Source organism: Aedes aegypti, chromosome 3, assembly GCF_002204515.2.
Source record: "Aedes aegypti strain LVP_AGWG chromosome 3, AaegL5.0 Primary Assembly, whole genome shotgun sequence".
NCBI classification, from domain to species: domain Eukaryota; kingdom Metazoa; phylum Arthropoda; class Insecta; order Diptera; family Culicidae; genus Aedes; species Aedes aegypti.
In genome coordinates this window covers 154767429-154785914 of record NC_035109.1, presented here as the reverse complement: position 1 = coordinate 154785914, position 18486 = coordinate 154767429, and the positions used below count along the sequence as shown (strand labels likewise).

The 18486-nt window shown below is 38.6% G+C and overlaps 1 long non-coding RNA gene across 1 annotated transcript; it reads right to left on the bottom strand.

The window, feature by feature from the left end:
* Positions 1-3197: 3197 nt before the first annotated feature.
* On the bottom strand, positions 3198-17875 carry LOC110679238. Its single transcript, XR_002502321.1, has 3 exons — positions 17737-17875; positions 17148-17242; positions 3198-3805 (listed from the first exon to the last, which is right to left on the bottom strand). It is a non-coding gene; the product is annotated as an uncharacterized LOC110679238 (long non-coding RNA).
* Positions 17876-18486: the final 611 nt, after the last annotated feature.

The following is an 18486-nucleotide window of genomic DNA, read 5'->3' as shown; positions in this document are numbered from 1 at the left end:
CCACGAATGATGATTTTTATTGCAACCGTTTAAACCACACCTGCGTGAACGATTACAATTCTTGAAGAAGTTAAATGGGCTGAGACATCCTATGCACAGCTTATTTGTTCTCACAACTTCATTACGCTTTTTAGTATCCATGTCTCTGAATAATTGGCGGCCAGTAATCCTATGAATGCCTGAGCAATTTCCCTAATTCCTGTGACCTAAAAAAATGGATCAAAATCTGTGGATACTTATGCTTTCCTCGACGCAGGATCGTCTGCCACATTAGTCGATAAAAGCATCGTCGATACTTTGGAATTGGAAGGAAGAAATGATCCTCTACATCTCACGTGGACTCAAGATATAAGTAAAGATGAGGATAATAGTATGAACGTGGAACTTCAAATAAGTGGACCATCAAAAAAGGTTTATACTATCAAAAACGTAAGAACGATGAAAAACTTGCAGTTGCCAAGACAAACAGTTGATTTAGAAAAATTGAAGCAAAAATTTTCTTATTTAAAAGATTTGCCAATCACAAGTTTTACAAACGAGCGTCCAATGATTCTTATTGGAATTGAACACAGTCATCTGTTGATTCCTTTAGAAAGACGAATGAGGAAATGGAACGAACCGATTGCTGTCAAGTCTAAATTAGGATGGTTCCTGTTTGGCAATATATCTGCATCCGTTCAGCACGAGTATGCAATGATACACCACGAAGAGGAAATGACAAAACTAATGAAATCAAATTTTTCACCGAAGATTTTGGAGTTAAAATATCTGAGAATTCTCTAAAATCCGAAGAGGAAAAACGAGTCGTCAACATCATGGAAAAAAACGTTAAATACACTGATGGCAGATACGAGGTTGGTTTGCTGTGGAAAGATGACGATATCAAATTCCCAGAAAGCTACGGCAACGCGTACAAGCGTTTGATAATGATGGAGAAAAAACTGGAGAAGGATCCTCAGCTTAAAGAGTGGGCGTTGAAAACATTCGAAGAATATCAAACGAATGGATATCTACGAAAACTAACATCTGAAGAGGTAAAACAGACAGCAGAACGTACTTACTATCTACCACACTTCGTAGTTGTCAACAAAAATAAGGCGAAACCACGATTAGTTTTCGATGCAGCAGCAAAATTAATGCAGGAGTTACATAAAGCCACTTTGAATTGGGATGATGAGATTCCAAACCACCTGCATGATCACTGGAACACGTGGGTCACAACGATTAAAGAAGCTGAAAACTTAGAAATTCCAAGGTGCTTAACAAATGGAACTGTTGACGAGGTGGAACTGCATACTTTTGTAGACGCATCCGATAAAGCATTTGCAGCAGCAGTCTATTGCAAAAGCACAAATTCCAACGGAACATACAAAAAAAAGCCAGATTCGCTCCAATCAAAGGATTATCTATACCAGGACTTGAACTTCAAGCAGCTTTTCTAGGAACGAGGCTAACGAATCAAATACGAAAAGACTTACGTCTCAAGGTATCAAAGATAATTTACTGGTCAGACTCACAAACTGTTTTGTCATGGATTAAAAAGATAGATATAAAATTCCAACCATTCGTTGCACACAGAATAGGCAAGATTCTGGACTCCACAGCAATGGATCAATGGAGGTGGGTACCATCAGAGCACAATCCAGCTGATGCTGCAACAAAATTAAATGGAAACAAGAACATATGGTTAAATGGCCCAGAATTCATAAAAACTGAAGAAGTTAACTGGCCAAATAAATCTAAAGAACAGATACATGTTTTTGTGATAGAAACCAACAAAAAAACGGGCAACGATCATGACGAATTTCGATTGGTCCAAGAAAATAAATATGATAAGTGGTGGAGACTGGTTAACAGTGTCTGTATTATCAAGAAGTTCGTCGAATGGAAAGAGGACAGACACAATTTCACGAAAGATGTTACTTTAGACACCAGAAACGCAGCTGAAAACATAATATATAAGAAAGCCTAATGGCAAGGATTCCCGGGAGAAATGGAAGATTTACATCTCAAAGGCTCTGTCAGTATAAAAAGTCTTATTAGATGTCTTAAGCCGTATTTGGATGAATTTGATGTTATGCGATCTAATGGAAGACTGGAAAAAAGCGACGAATCTGCCAAAAAATCTCAAGTTTCCAGTAATTCTGCCCCAGAAAAACGTCATCACCAAAATGATAGTAAGATCAACACATCAACGTTACTTACATCAAGGAGAAAATGCTATAATTGCTGCTCTACAACAAAAATATTGGATAATAAACATACGAGCAGTAGTGGGAAACGAGAAAAAATGCTGCCAAAAAGGTATTATCGACTCTGCAAAACTCGAAGCACCAATGATGGCTGCTTTGCCTGATTTCAGAATTAAACCGTACGTTCACCCATTCACACATTGTGGAGTTGGTTACTTCGGTCCATTCGAGGTAGTAGTTAAGAGATCAACCGAAAATCGGTGGGGAGTAATATTCACTTGCATGTCATCAAGAGCTGTACATATCGAAATGGCGGAAAAATTGGATACAGATTCATTCATTGTTTGCCTTAGAACTTTCCAAAATCGACGTGGAGAGATTACTCACATATACAGTGATAATGGAACAAACTTTGTTGGAGCAAACAATTTAATGGCTCAATTGGTGTCCGACATAAACACAAACATGGGCAGAAGTGAAGCAGCAAAGATGGAAATAAAATGGACATTTAATCTCCCGGCTGCACCACATTTCGGAGGAGTATGGGAAAGACTGATTAGGATCATTAAATCAGCTCTACAAGTTTTATTAAAATCTTGGGGTGAAAGAACACGCAGGTGCGAAACATTAAGAGCAGCGTTCGAACAAGCCGAATTCTTCCTAAACGCAAGACCTTTAACACACATCCCTGTGGATAACATTGATGATGAGGTATTAACTCTGTTCCACGCATTAATAGGTTGTTCAGGAGAATATGTTCCACCATATTTTACTGAAGTCAACAATTTTCAAGAACAGTGGAAACAAGTTCAACACGCTGGACAACAATTTGGAATCGAAAATAGATGGTCATTCATAGTTTAGCGTCCAAGATCACACGCTGTAGTTTGTATTCGTTGGATTTCTCGACAATACCTTGGTCGAACTCACATCCGAACGCTTCGTTTTCAGTATTGTCTTAGAATTTTAGAATAGCTTCTCGAATGAGACAGGACAGGACTAGCCAAAGATCAAGCTTTACTTGAAATCATTGCCATATTACCAGACCCTTTAACCCAGGAGCCCACAACAATAACAGCAATTACAGAGTTGGACTTTAGTGAAAAGAGGTCGAATTACCAGAAATTTGCAAACAAGACTGACCACTTGAGAATTATAGAGTTATACGAAACGGAAATAAAAATTATTGAGAAATTTCAGTGAAATAATATTACTATTCAAGAAATAAACTGCCATAGTGAGAACTCTTTAAGAGAACCACGAGCCACTGGTAGATTATGATGAAATCCAGCAAAATGTCCAGCAGCTTGTTGGATACTGAGAAACAGGAAGGGTTGAACAATTCTAAGAATTATTTAGTTTCAAAGAATACGAACGTAAAAAGAACATGCAATGCCGATTCTAAATTCCAATAAGAGTAGTAAATAGTAATGTATAGATAAATTCTGTTAGTGATAAATAGAATATTATTGCTAATAGAAATAGCTGTACCTTGTGCTTTAGAAATTCGTTACTCCCAACGCAATTTCTAACGTTTATTAACACCCAACGCTTTATCTCTGTGCATTTGAACATCTCGGTGAATTTCGTAGGTTGAATGTTATATTATCAACCTGTAATAATAAGAATAATACAATTAGCATTTTTTTTATAATTTAGGAATCCAATTTCAAATATGATGAAAAATAAAGGATTGTACCCCGTTTGGTATAAAATCGTTTGACATAATGGTCATTTAGTATAATAATTGACTTAGAATGAATATCGGCATCTTTAAAGATTTTACCGGAATCAACACTACCGAGCCCATAGTATTTTTTTGGTACGTTCTCAACAAGCGTGTCGTTCGTTCAGAGATTATCCAAGAATTAAATGGTAAAAAATGTTGTGACATTATAGAACATTATTAAATGTAGTGTAGAACTAGCCCTCGTGTGTTAAAATACACTCAAATAAAGATTTAAAAAAAAAAAAAAAAAAATTATTAAATGAAATTTTCGAAGAAAAAGAAACGCATATGGAAAAGGTTTTAGGAATTCATTGGAATACGATCCGAGACACGATTGGATTCAAAATCATGAACAAGTTAGGAGAGGATGTCTTGAGGAATGTAAGAAATCCAACCATGAGAGAAGTTTTCGCTTGCGTCATGTCTATTACCCGTTAGGATTGATCTGCAACATTACAATTAACGGCAAGCTATTGTATCAGTAGTTACATGTGGCGAAAATAGATTGGGATGATTGTAATCCAAGCGAACTAGAGAAACAATGGGATGATTGGCTGAATATGATGAAGTCTACAGAAAATCTGTCGATACCGCGTTGCATTACCATTGAATCTATCACCGAGCTAGATCTATATGTTTTTGTAGATGCTTCTGAGAACGCTTTTGCTGCATGTGTGTATACAAGAATTGAGACATCAAGTGGATATATCATTAGACTTCTCACAGCCAAATCAAGAGTAAGTCTCATAAATCCACTCTCGATTCCTAAGCTCGAATTACAAGGAGCTTTGTTAGGCACACGCTTAATGAATCAAGTGAAAGAAGAATTGCGCATCAACATAAGGAAAATCACCATGTGGTCTGACCAACAGACGGTTATAGCTTGAATCAACACAGAGAAAAGAAAACATCATCAGAATCGTCGGTTGAGAAGCGTCATAAGTAAAAGTATTGCAGATTCGTTGAGAAGTATGATGATTGGATTGTAAATATAAACCTGGTTTGAACACAGAGAGTTGCAGCTGCTGATTGAGGTATCAGCCAGTAGCTGTCTAGTTGATGGAAACAACTTCTGTATTGTGTTTCTTCATGATTTGCATTCGGTTTTTGAACAAGATCTGTATGATCTTAACAGACCAGCTTATAGGATTACAATAATAGCAATTACAGAGTTGGACTTTTGTGGAAAGAGGTCGAATTACCAGATATTTGCAAACAAGACTTAACACTTGAGAGTTATAGAGTTGTTGGACCAAATCCGGAATTATGTGTACATCAACAGATACAAGACAAGTGTTATACGAATAGGAAATAGAAATATTAAGAAATGTTTGTGCAATAATATTACTGTTCAAGAGATAAACTGTCATACTAAGAGACCCACGAGCCACTGGTAGATTATGATGAATTTCTGACTATTGAACATTTCCACCAACGTGGTTCTTTTCCGATCACGTGTATCATCGAAAACAGACTTAACTCCGTGCCGTGTGCTACCTGAGTACAGTGCAGTGTTCAACAGTATGATCATCGTCTGTCGTGTGCGTATAGTGCGGACAGCAGTTCGCTCTTCGCGCCGACAGTGGTTGTTGCGACGCCAAACTTATTTTACGATCGGATAGGTAAAATCCATAAGAGCTATTAGAGATCCTGCTTTGTATACAGTTTAAAATTTGCCTGCCACAGATAAGACAAATGAAAATGTTTTGTTTTTGTTTTGCTTCGCATCATTCTAGGGATATAATAGAATCCAATAATAATTATGTTCGTTTACGCCCAATGGCACCGATACATCATACTTAGGTAATGCGCATCGAAAACGAAAGATAGACAAAGGATGCAGGCAGTTTAAATGTCACGATGATAGGAGGTAGCGATTAATAACCATTTTTGTATTGTTAGCCAAATTCAGTCGGGACTTTCTGTAGCTCGCCTTCTTTTCGTTCTTTCCGGCCTACTAGATTTAAGAAAACTATATATATCATTTGACAATAAAGGAAAACAGCTCACAACTCAACTAGCCAAGCTTCGACTTCATCCGAAACTCACGCGCCTTGAAAATAGTTGCTACAAGATAATTACCAGGCTTTTCACATTGAAAAGGAACCAGTGATTACTAAGTTCTTCTATTAAAAGGAATTGCACTTTGAAAATTATATCGAAGCTCTACCAATTTGGTGCCTCCAGAGAGGAAAATCCACAACAGTTGTATTCAAATTAGGAGTTGAGTGCTCAAATCGCAGTAATCGATCACCCAAGGACCAACCCCAAAGGAGGAAAAGGACATACTCAAAAGCAGTACAAAATGTCCATACAATTGGTGAAAAATAGAAAAGGCCATTGCCGTTTGAGTACCAAGGAAGACAAGGACGACAATATGGCACGTTTATATGTGACGATTGCGACCGTTGGTTTCATCAACATTGTGTCAATTTAGACGCACTGCCAACTAAGGCACAAGGTTGGATATGCCCAAAATGCTCTGAGCAAGGTTTCATAGGACAAAAAAGTTAAAACAAATTTACATTCCCACGGCTCACAGCAAACCACAGGAACGCAAAAGCTAAGTGGAAAACCGAATAATCGAATTCCAGTAAAATCACAGAAGACGGCGTCGAATTGCGGGTATTGCCATAGCAATCATTCGATATATAATTGTGAAGGTTTTAACTCTATTAGTCCAATTGAGCGCAGACAATTTGCTAAAGATAACGCGCTATGTTGGTCATGTCTGAGACCAAATCATATATCATCGAATTGTTCATCTTCACGACCATGCGGAATTGGCAGCTGTAAGGCAATACATAATCGCTTACTACATTTCAAATCTACGCCATCAGACAGACAGTTTTTTATCTGCCACATTTCATAGTGACAAATACAAATAAAATTCCACCGAAGCCAAGACTAGTTTTCGACGCAGCCGCAAAGATTAAAGGAGTTTCTTTTAACCTTCCTTAGTCCCTAACAAAAAGTTACAAATTGTGACTTAGGGTCGTTTTCGACCCGAAAATTCAAACAGCTCGCAAAAATCAGTGTGTTGACCGAATTTAGTTCTGTTGGGCTTAAATGAAGGGCACACATGTCTAGTTTCAGAAACCCTCCCGGAGATCCGGATTTGGCCACTGTGGCCACCGGGAACCTGCTACATCTGAAAAAAGTCCCTTTAGAGACCCTTACTTTGACGACCTGTAGTTTCGTAACTAAGCAAGCAATCTGAACCGTTCTCATATTGTTGAATAGGTATTCACGTGGACTGGGAATAGAGATTCTCAAATCACTTAGTTATCCATACCCGGTTCCGGAAACCCGGAACATCCGAAAAGTAAGTTCCCATCGCAGTTCTGTATATGTAATTCACATCGGTACTATTTGGTTGATGGATATTTTGACATAATTTTTTTTTGTAATAAGGAACCAATTACCGGCGCACATTTCCTGAAAAATTTGGTCCAGTATGGTCCATTCGGAACCGGTTCCTGGAGTCCCGGGAGGTGGCCAATCTGGGCAATTCGATTAAATTACTAAGATTTGAACCCCAAAACCAAATGAATTGTGTCCAATTCTTTACGATTTTTTATGTTTGGATGTATTTTGCCAAAAGAATGAATGGATGGTTATTCTGGTCCTTTTGGAGCACCGGAATGGCCACCGGGAAACCCGTAATATGGGACCACTAAGTTTTAGCACCAAAACTAGGCATGCGACGGCTCATTCTTCATGATTTTGAATCCCTGTGACTCTGCTAGTTCAATTATTGATGAATGACCACTTTGGTTCTACTGGCCCACCGAAATAACCAAGGAATGGCCACTGGACATACCCGTATTGTGGGTCATTTTAGTTTTTGTACCAAAACTAGGCATGCGACGACTCATTCGTCATGATTTTGAATCTCTGTGACTCTTCTAGCTCAATTATTGATGAATGACTACTTTAGTTCTTTTGGCCTACCGAAATAACCAAGGAATGGCCACCGGAGATGCCCGTATTGTGGGTCATTTTAGTTTTTGTACCAAAACTAGGCATGCGACGGCTTATTCTTCATGATTTTGAATACCTGTGACTCTTCTAGTTCAATTATTGATGAATGACCACTTTGGTTCTTCTGGCCCACCGAAACAACCTAGGAATGGCCTCTGGAGATACCCGTATTGTGGGTCAATTCAGTTTTTGTACCAAAACTAGGCATGCGACGGCTCATTCTTCATGATTTTGGATACCTGTGACTATTCTAGTTCAATCATTAATGAATGACCACTTTGGTTCTTCTGGCCCACCGAAACAACCTAGGAGTGGCCACCGGAGATACCCGTTTTGTGTGTCAATTCAGTTTTTGTACCAATACTAGGCATGCGACGGCTCATTCGTCATGATTTTGGATACAAGTGATGATTTTAGATGAATGAGCACTTTGGCTCATTGCTACAACGAAACAACCAAGGAATGACCACCGTAGATACCCGTATTGTGGGGCATTTCAGTTTGTGTACCAGAACCAGGCATGCAACGGCTCAATCTTCATGATTTTTAATACCTGTGACTTTTCTGGTTCAATTATAGATGAATGATCACTCTAGTTGATTGTGACCGAGAATGAAACCTGAAGTTCGTAAACACAAAAGTCAACTTGGACATATTGATATGTAAAATTTGTGAAAAATAATGGAATCGTTCTGGTGAGATTCGATCCCACGACCCCACTCTATTCACTCGGCTAAGGAAGGCCTCATAGAGATAGAGATAACACCGGTGGTCATTCCTGGGGGTTTTCGGTGGTAACAGTTATCCAGAGTGGCCGTTAATTTATAATTGAACCTGAAGAGTCACAGGTATTATAAATCATGAAGAATAAGCCATCGCATGCCTTGTTTCCGTACAACAACTTAAATATCTCACAGTATGGGTATCTAAGATGTAATTCTTGGGTTATTGTGGTAGTAAAGAAGAACCAAAGTCGTAATTTATCTATAATTGAACTAGAAAAGTTACAGGTATTCAAAATCATGAAGATTGAGCCGTCGCATACCTAGTTTTTGTACAAAAACAGAAATGTCCCACAATACGGGTATCTCCATTGGCTATTCTTGAATTATTTCGGTGGTCCCGAAGAACCAGTGCTTATTCAGCTATACAGTACTGACCTGATTTTTTCAGCCCCCGATTTTGTCTGCCCCCGATTTTGTCAACCTATTTTAAATTCGTCAAAACATTGTTTTCGTCATATAAACGTAAACGTGGTGTTACATTGAAACTGATGATGATGTTTGATGTCATGCACCCATGGTCGTAGCCATAGGGGGCAATGACAATACCCCCTCCCCTCTGGACGATGGAAAATATGTACTTCGGGAATTAATCTTGTGTTTAAATTCTCCAGCACTCGTATTTACCTGTCTGTAAAATTTCTGAAGTAATTCTATAAAAATCTTCAAAACACTTCTGCATGAATTTTAAACTACATTTTAGGAAAATTTATGTGGAAAACTCCGGATGGAACATTCTTTGAAGGCAATTATTGCTGCTATTTTGAAGAAGAATCTAAAAATTTCGGTGTTTTGGGATAAATTCTTAAATAATTTAACGGTCATGTATAACTAGGAATTCAGGTTGGTCCCTTTTGTCTTACAGGCCATAACAAAATTGCTGATCAAACGGACCACAACGAATCGGATCTTCAGATTTTTTTTTTTCAAATAATTATTTCTCCACGAATCAAAATGGTCCCGTAACTCAACACTTAAACAAGACGCATTTTGAACTTCACTTTACTTAGGTGAAAAAATTGGATGGATATCTTACATAGTTTTATCACGTTTTATGTTCCATGCAAATAGGGTGCAGAGGTAGTGTATAATGATCGATTAGGAGTGAAAATCGTGAATGAAATTTTAAGAACCCCCCTTTTTTCCTGATAAAAAACTGGCTACACCCATGTCCACCGCCCCCTTAAGAGCCCAAGTAAGTTCTGAACGCGGTTTATAAGCAAATATAAACACGTCAAAATTTGAATAACGGAAACAAAAAAAATTGACCCGATTTTGTCAGGTTTTCCATTTTGTCAGCCAAAAAATCATCGAGGGGCTGACAAAATCGGGTCCATACTGTAATTGAATTAGAAGAGACACAGGTATTCAAAATCATAAAGAATGAGCCGTCGCATGCCTAGTTTTGGCACAAAAATTAAAAATCCCACAATACGGGTATCTCCAGTCGTCATTCCTGGGTTATTTCGGTGGGCCAGAAGAACCAAAATGGTCATTCATCAATAATTGAACTAGCAGAGTCATAGGTATTCAAAATCATGAAGAGTGAGCCGTCGCATGCCTAGTTTTGGTACAAAAACTAAAATGACTCACAATACGGGCATCTCCGGTGGCCATTCCTGGGTTATTTCGGTGGGCCAGAAGAACCAAAGTGGTCATTCATCAATAATTGAATAAGAAGAGTCACAGGTATTCAAAATCATGAAGAATGAGTCGTCGCATGCCTAGTTTTAGCTTAGCTTAGCTTAGACTGACTACACATATCAATGGTTGCTATTCCGTGATTGACCGAAGTCAGTGAAAATGCACAAAGAATCAACTAGTAGTTCGGCTGGGATTGGCCATAATCTTCTTCAGTGTGCATAATTCAGTGCCTCTATTTATACATGGTCAATAACGGCGCCGGCCACGTCCTTGCAGTCAGGTGGGATTGAGGGAAGGAATGTTAGTGTGTAATCTTTGCTATTTGGAGACCGTGTTTGCCTCTGCATCTCCACAAAGGTTACTGGGAGGGATGTTTGTTAATGGGAAGGATCGTTGGGTCACAGGATTCACTTTGATAAGCGATTAGACCATGATAAATAATTATTTGTGAGATATAAACATGCTTATATGTAAATATAATATTTTCATTTGATACGAACAACATCTATGTAGAGAAAAAATTTGCCGACACTTGATGTGACGAACGTTTCAAAGTTTGTTGAATAAATTGAACCTTTTGGAAGTCTACACTTGAAGTGTCGAACCATTCAAAGTTTTTTTTTAATTACAAAAATAAAGGTAAAAGGAAGAAAGTGTTTTGAATAAAAAAAAATTAGACATAAATAATTTATGAATCAGAGTTTATGTCGACACTCACAGTGACGAACCATTCATATTTTTTTGAAAAATCATATTTACGTCTCACCGTTGTAACGATTAAGGGTGTAATCATACATATTTTATAGATGAGAAACAGTAGCATAAAACGAGCTCACCAATTGATCCGTCATCCTTGAGCAGCAACAATCCTCTTTGAACTTCACTTGTTTAATAGGCTATATAAAAGCACTCAGAGAAAATAGGCGTGCAACCCGTGAGGGAAAACAACTGACGACTGCTCGGGCTTTCTTGACGCACTGCCCAGGAGCAAGCGTCAACGTCGGAAGATCAAAAAGAACTAATCGAAAGCAGCACTTTTTCACTTTACTCGATCGACGCGCGACATGTTTGATCCTGCCCTCATCGCCGGCCCCCGCAAGAGCAAGCGTCAAGGTCGGAAGATCAAACACAACTCCATGCCATGGAATCGGAAGACCACACACTACAAACGCGAATCTCTTTTCGCACTCGCGCCACGCGGACCGAAAACAATTGGTCTTGATTCCATCGCTCGCCCTGCAAGAGCATGCTATGGAATCGAAAGACCACACACTACTCAAGTCGTCGCATGCCTAGTTTTGGTACAAAAACTAAAATGACCCACAATACGGGCATCTCCGGTGGCCATTCCTGGGTTATTTCAGTAGGCCAGAAGAACCAAAGTGGGCATTCATCAATAATTGAATTAGAAAAGTCACAGGTACTCAAAACAATGAAGAATGAGTCGTCGCATGCCTAGTTTTTGTACAAAAACTAAAATGTTCCTCAATACGGGTATCTCCGGTGGCAATTCCTTGGTTATTTCGGTGGGCCAGTAGAACCAAAGTGGTCATTCATCAATAATTGAACTAGAAAAGTCACAGGGTTTCAAAATCATGAAGAATGAGCCGTCGCATGCCTAGTTTTGGTACAAAAACTAAAATGACCCACAATACGGGCATCTCCGGTGGCCATTCCTGGGTTATTTCGGTGGGCCAGAAGAACCAAAGTGGTCATTCATCAATAATTGAATAAGAAGAGTCACAGGTATTCAAAATCATGAAGAATGAGCCGTCGCATGCCTAGTTTTGGTACAAAACTAAAATGACCCACAATACGGGCACCTCCGGTGGCCATTCCTGGGTTATTTCAGTAGGCCAGAAGAACCAAAGTGGTCATTCATCAATAATTGAACTAGAAAAGTCAAAGGTACTCAAAATCATGAAGAATGAGTCGTCGCATGCCTAGTTTTTGTACAAAAACTAAAATGTTCCTCAATACGGGTATCTCCGGTGGCCATTCCTTGGTTATTTCAGTAGGCCAGAAGAACCAAAGTAGTCATTCATCAATAATTGAACTAGCAGAGTCACAGGTATTCAAAATCATGAAGATTGAGTCGTCGCATGCCTAGTTTTGGTACAAAAACTAAAATGTTCCAAAATACGGGTATCTCCGGTGGCCATTCCTTGGTTATTTCAGTAGGCCAGAAGAACCAAAGTGGTCATTCATCAATAATTGAACTAGCAGAGTCACAGGTATTCAAAATCATGAAGATTGAGTCGTCGCATGCCTAGTTTTGGTACAAAAACTAAAATGTTCCAAAATACGGGTATCTCCGGTGGCCATTCCTTGGTTATTTCAGTAGGCCAGAAGAACCAAAGTGGTCATTCATCAAAAATTGAACTAGAAGAGTCACAGAGATTCAAAATCATGACGAATGAGTCGTCGCATGCCTAGTTTTGGTACAAAAACTAAAATGTTCCACAATACGGGTATCTCCGGTGGCCATTCCTTGGTTATTTCGGTAGGCCAGAAGAACCAAAGTGGTCATTCATCAATAATTGAACTAGCAGAGTCACAGGTATTTAAAATCATGAAGAATGAGCCGTCGCATGCCTAGTTTTGGTGCTAAAACTTAGTGGTCCCATATTACGGGTTTCCCGGTGGCCATTCCGGTGCTCCAAAAGGACCAGAATAACCATCCATTCAATCTTTTGGCAAAATACATCCAAACATAAAAAATCGTAAAGAATTGGACACAATTCATTTGGTTTTGGGGTTCAAATCTTAGTAATATAATCGAATTGCCCAGATTGGCCACCTCCCGGGACTCCAGGAACCGGTTCCGAATGGACCATACTGGACCAAATTTTTCAGGGAATGTGCGCCGGTAATTGGTTCCTTATTACAGAAAAAAATTATGTCAAAATATCCATCAACCAAATAGTACCGATGTGAATTACATATACAGAACTGCGATGGGAACTTACTTTTCGGATGTTCCGGGTTTCCGGAACCGGGTATGGATAACTAAGTGATTTGAGAATCTCTATTCCCAGTCCACGTGAATACCTATTCAACAATATGAGAACGGTTTAGATTGCTTGCTTAGTTACGAAACTACAGGTCGTCAAAGTAAGGGTCTCTAAAGGGACTTTTTTCAGATGTAGCAGGTTCCCGGTGGCCACAGTGGCCAAATCCGGATCTCCGGGAGGGTTTCTGAAACTAGACATGTGTGCCCTTCATTTAAGCCCAACAGAACTAAATTCGGTCAACACACTGATTTTTGCGAGCTGTTTGAATTTTCGGGTCGAAAACGACCCTAAGTCACAATTTGTAACTTTTTTTATGGAAGCCCCCCTAGGGGTCATTCAAAACTTTTGTTTCCGCAAAAACAAAATTTCCCACAAAAAAATAAATGTCAGAAAGTTTCAAATTGCTAGGTTATTTCAATCAAAAGTTACATTGATTTGAATTTTGAAATGGGTCGAAAAAGACCCAAGGTCCTTACTAAGGTTAATTCAGAGCTTCTTTCTGGACCAGATGCAACATCATCTTTGTTTGGAGTATTATTACGATGGTGGCAAGCATAACAGAGAGAGTGAGAGATCAACCACACATACACACGTGCCAAAGAACGGTCGAACTGGTGGAAGAAAAAAAGTTGTATTCAAATTCAGACTCCTGTGTGACCCTTTCCGTTCAATAACGATAACAGCAATTACAGGGTTGGACTTTTGTGGAAAGACGTCGAATTACCAGAAATTTTCAAACAAGACTGAACACATGAGAATTATAGAGAAGAAACTAGAAAAGGACACTTAACTAAGACTTGATAATGAGCAAATTCCGGTAGAGCTAAGCAGTGGTTCTAGGAGCGTGACGACCTGTGCCTTCCTAGATCAAGGTTCATCCTCTTCTCTAATTGATCAAGAAGTAGCAGACTATCTGGAATTGCAGGGTAGAACAGAAATAATTACCCTAAATTGAACTCAAAATATAAGCAAAGATGTTGAAAGCAAATATGTGACATTGAAAATCAAAGGAGTCACAAATCATCAGTTTACATTGAAAGGAGTTCAAACGATCGAGAACCTGCAATTACCAACACAATCTGTGAACCCATATTATATTCGTAAACTAACTCAAGCTGAGCTAGCAAAACCAAATAAGAGAACATTTTGCCTGCCACATTTCATCGTAATCAACAGAAATAAGCCAAAGCCTCGATTTGCATTCGACGCAGCAGCAGTTGTAAAAGGAACTTCTTTAAATTCCACTTTGTTGAGTGGACCAGATGCGATAACTCTATTAAATCTAATTTTAGTGTTGTTAGCAAACTCATCTTGTGAAGTTATTTATCCGAAAGTTACTCTGAAGTAGATACTCTAAGATCCTTCACCAGGCATAGGTTCAAAGTGACGAATACTAGCCCGAAGATATCAAGGATTATCTGCGGATAAGTAACAAAAGTTCGAACAGAAATAACATTGTTATAACAACAACAGCATTTTTTTTCAAATCTTTGGCCTAGATAGTGCAAAGTGTTTTATTTTTTCGATCACGTGTATCTTCAAAAACAGCCCGCACCCCGTACCGCAATTACAGTATTCAGTAGTGTATTCAGTGTATTCGGTGCAGTATTCAACAATGGGATCTGTAGTATGGGGCTGTCCATTAATTACGTAAGACAATTTTAGCGGTTTTTCAACCCCCCCTCCCCCCATGGTAAGATTTTTTGTATGAAAGCCAAAAATAATTTGTATGGCGCGTAAGAAATCTTCAACCCCCCCTCCCCCCATAAACTCTTACGTAATTAATGGACCACCCCTATGCGTATAGAGTAGACAGCGGTTCGCTCTTCGCGCCGACAGTGGTCACCATCGTTATTGACGCCAGTGTTGATTGGTGGCAAGCAGAGCAGAGAGAGTGAGAGATCAACCACACATACACACGTGCCAAAGAAGGGTCGAACTGGTGGAAGAAAAAAGTTGTATTCAAATTCAGACTCCTTCTGTGTGAGCCTTTCCGGTCAATAATAATAACAATAATAGCAATTACAGAGCTGGACTTTTGGAAAGAGGTCGAATTACCAGAAATTTGCAACAGAACTGAACACTTGAGAAATCTTTCGAGAGAAGAAACTGTAAAAGGACACAACTATCAAATGCTAGAGTGAGATCCGCTATTACAAATAAGAAAACAACCTGAGGAAAAAATAGCAGATCAAAGTTCAAAATGAGTAACAAAAACGCAAACGAGTGAGTTTGACAGACAAAAGGAAAAACTTCGATTTAACGAACCAATTATTCATTCCTTGTTGAGCTTCCGTGCGAGACACTCGAAAGTTCTCGTGTTTGTGGGTTAACCTCCGTTTTTTTCCAAATCTTTGGTTTTCAAGGCAAAGTGCTTTTATTGCGGTGAAGAGAATCGGAACACTTTCGGTGAAGCCATTGTGTTGCCGAGAAATTTATTAGGAGTTTTGCGCAAAACTGTTAATCATTTTCACCAACGCGTGGTTCTTTTCCGATCACGTGTATCGTCGAAAACAGCCCGTACCCCGTCCAATGTGCTACCTGAGTACAAAAGTGTTCAAAAGTGTGATCATCATCTGTAGTGTGCGTATAGTGCGGACAGTAGTTCGCTCTTCGCGCCAACAATGGTCACCATTGTTTTTGACGCCAGTGTTGATTGGTGGCAAGCAGAGCAGAGAGAGTGAGAGATTAGCCACACATACACACGTGCCTACTAACGATCGAACTGATGGAAGAAAAGAAGTTGTATTGAAATTCAGACTCCTTCTGTGTGAGCCTTTCCGGTCAATAATAATAACAATAATAGCAATTACAGAGTTGGACTTTTGTGGAAAGAGGTCGAAATTTGCAAACTGGACTTGAGAAATCTTTCAAGAGAAGAAACTGAAAATTGGCAATGAACTAAGACTTGATAATAAGTATAGTCTTCCATGCAACAAAAGAGTCGTACATGCAACAAAAGTGTCGTGAATCGCAGACAACATTACAAAGCCGCAGACAGAAAGCAGACACTCGTGATTGCGCAGTGAACGCGACAATTTGTGTAGGAAATTTGCGATCCGAGGTGTTATGATATCCTAATCAAAACACAATAAAAAACCAGTAGGTGCTAGAAAGCGATCCGCTATAACAAGTAAAACATCAACCTGAAAAACTGGCGGAATTAATGTTTGAAATGAGTAACAAAAACGTAAACGAGTGAGTTTGATAGACATTAAGACAAATTTTGATTTATCGAACCAATGATTCATTTCTCGTCGAGCTTCTGTGTGAAACAGTCGATAGTTCTCGTAGAAGATGTTCAACAGTGTGATCGTCGTCTGTAGAGTGCGTATAGCGTGGACAGCGGTTCGCTATTATTGCTTAACGTCAAGCAAAGTAGAGAGAGTGAGAGATCAACCACACATACACACGTGCCAAAGAACGATTTCTGGAAGAAAAGAAGTTGCATTCAAATTCAGACTCCTTCTATGACCCTTTCCGATCAATAATAATAACAGCAATTACAGAGTTGGGCTTTGTGGAAAGAGGTCCAACATATACAAGACAAGTGTTGTACGAATAGAAAATAGAAAATATTGGGAAATTTCAGTGAAATAATATTACTGTTCAAGAAATAAACTGTCATTCAAGGACTCACGAGACACTGGTAGATTATGATGAATTCCAGCAAAATGCCCAGCAGCTTGTTGGAGAATGGGAAACAGGAAGGATTGAACAATTCTAAGAATTATTTAGTTTTAAAGAAATAGAACGTTAAACAATGCTGATAGAACACTATTTCTAATAGAAACAGTTATACCTTTTGCTTTAGCGCCCAAAGCCATCTCGGATTTTTGTCTCTGGTACATTTGCACATCTCGATGAATTTCGTATGTTGAACAGTGTATTGTTAACCTGTAATTATAATAATATATATTATGTTTAATAATTTATGAAATCCAATTTCAAATATGATTTAAGATAAAGATACTGCCGTGAATCGCATCTGTAAATAGTAGGCATGAGAAAATGTACTGTGCAGTTTCCGAACGCGTTTTCCTTACGAATATTCAAAAAACTCCAGATGATTGGAACATGTTCCAATCTTAATGAAACGTTCACAACTTGCTTTTTACTACTATATCCTTCCAAGAAAAATATAAAGATGATAGAAACACGGTTCATTTTTGTGTTACACGGTGCGGAAATCTGTAATGGGACTGACATGCGGTTACTTTACATTATGCGACAATTTAACTTGCTGTGTTTTCCTATTTTTTCCGAACTAATAATATAATCTCATTAGTGCAGCTGAAAGAGCATTGGAAGATATGTTGAAAACAGAGCTCAACCCAATTTTGAGGAAAATGCAGATGGGACTGACTTGCAATTCAAGGCAGGATACTTACCACATGTTGTAAAATGTATTTGCACTGATTCATTATAAAGATTCACTGTATATGTTTCACTGCTAAAATAGGATATGATGGTAAACGCATTTCACTGTCAACTATAGGTTCTGCTTCCGAAACACTTGTGATGATCATCATCCTTGGTGCTATCCATATATAATGCTTAGGTATGGTTAGTTTATCGCCGAACAAGTTGCTTGATGTGTACCCAAAGCTGTATACCTCTCAGTCTGTATCCAAAACAATCATTGTCGAAAACGAATTTGTAGTCACTGAAAATTAAAATTACATTGATACCTAACTACACTCCCGTGCAAAAGTTTGGGTTCACCCCCAAAACTTTTGCACGATACACCATACTGAGGGGTGAACCCAAATTTTGCACGATGACTTGACTGTTTCATTGATTTTGAATGCTTTTCAGATTTTTCCGCAAAAAAATCGTGAGTGCCCTTCAAAGAATATAAGATTACGATTCTAATGACACCTTGTTTTAAAATTTTAGCCGATCCAATGCTGAGGAAATTAGCTATGTTTTTTGAAAAATGTCACAACTTTATGTAAAAATTTAATATACAAAGTTCAAATTATGTTTTTGGAAAAATACATACGAAGTAAGAATAACTCTTTGCCTTTCGAATGCGGCTTAGAGAGTTTCAATTGGACGTGTAATCACAGAGATATGGACTGAACACTTTTGCATGTTTTTTAGGGGGTGAACCCAAACATATGCACGGGAGTGTAAAT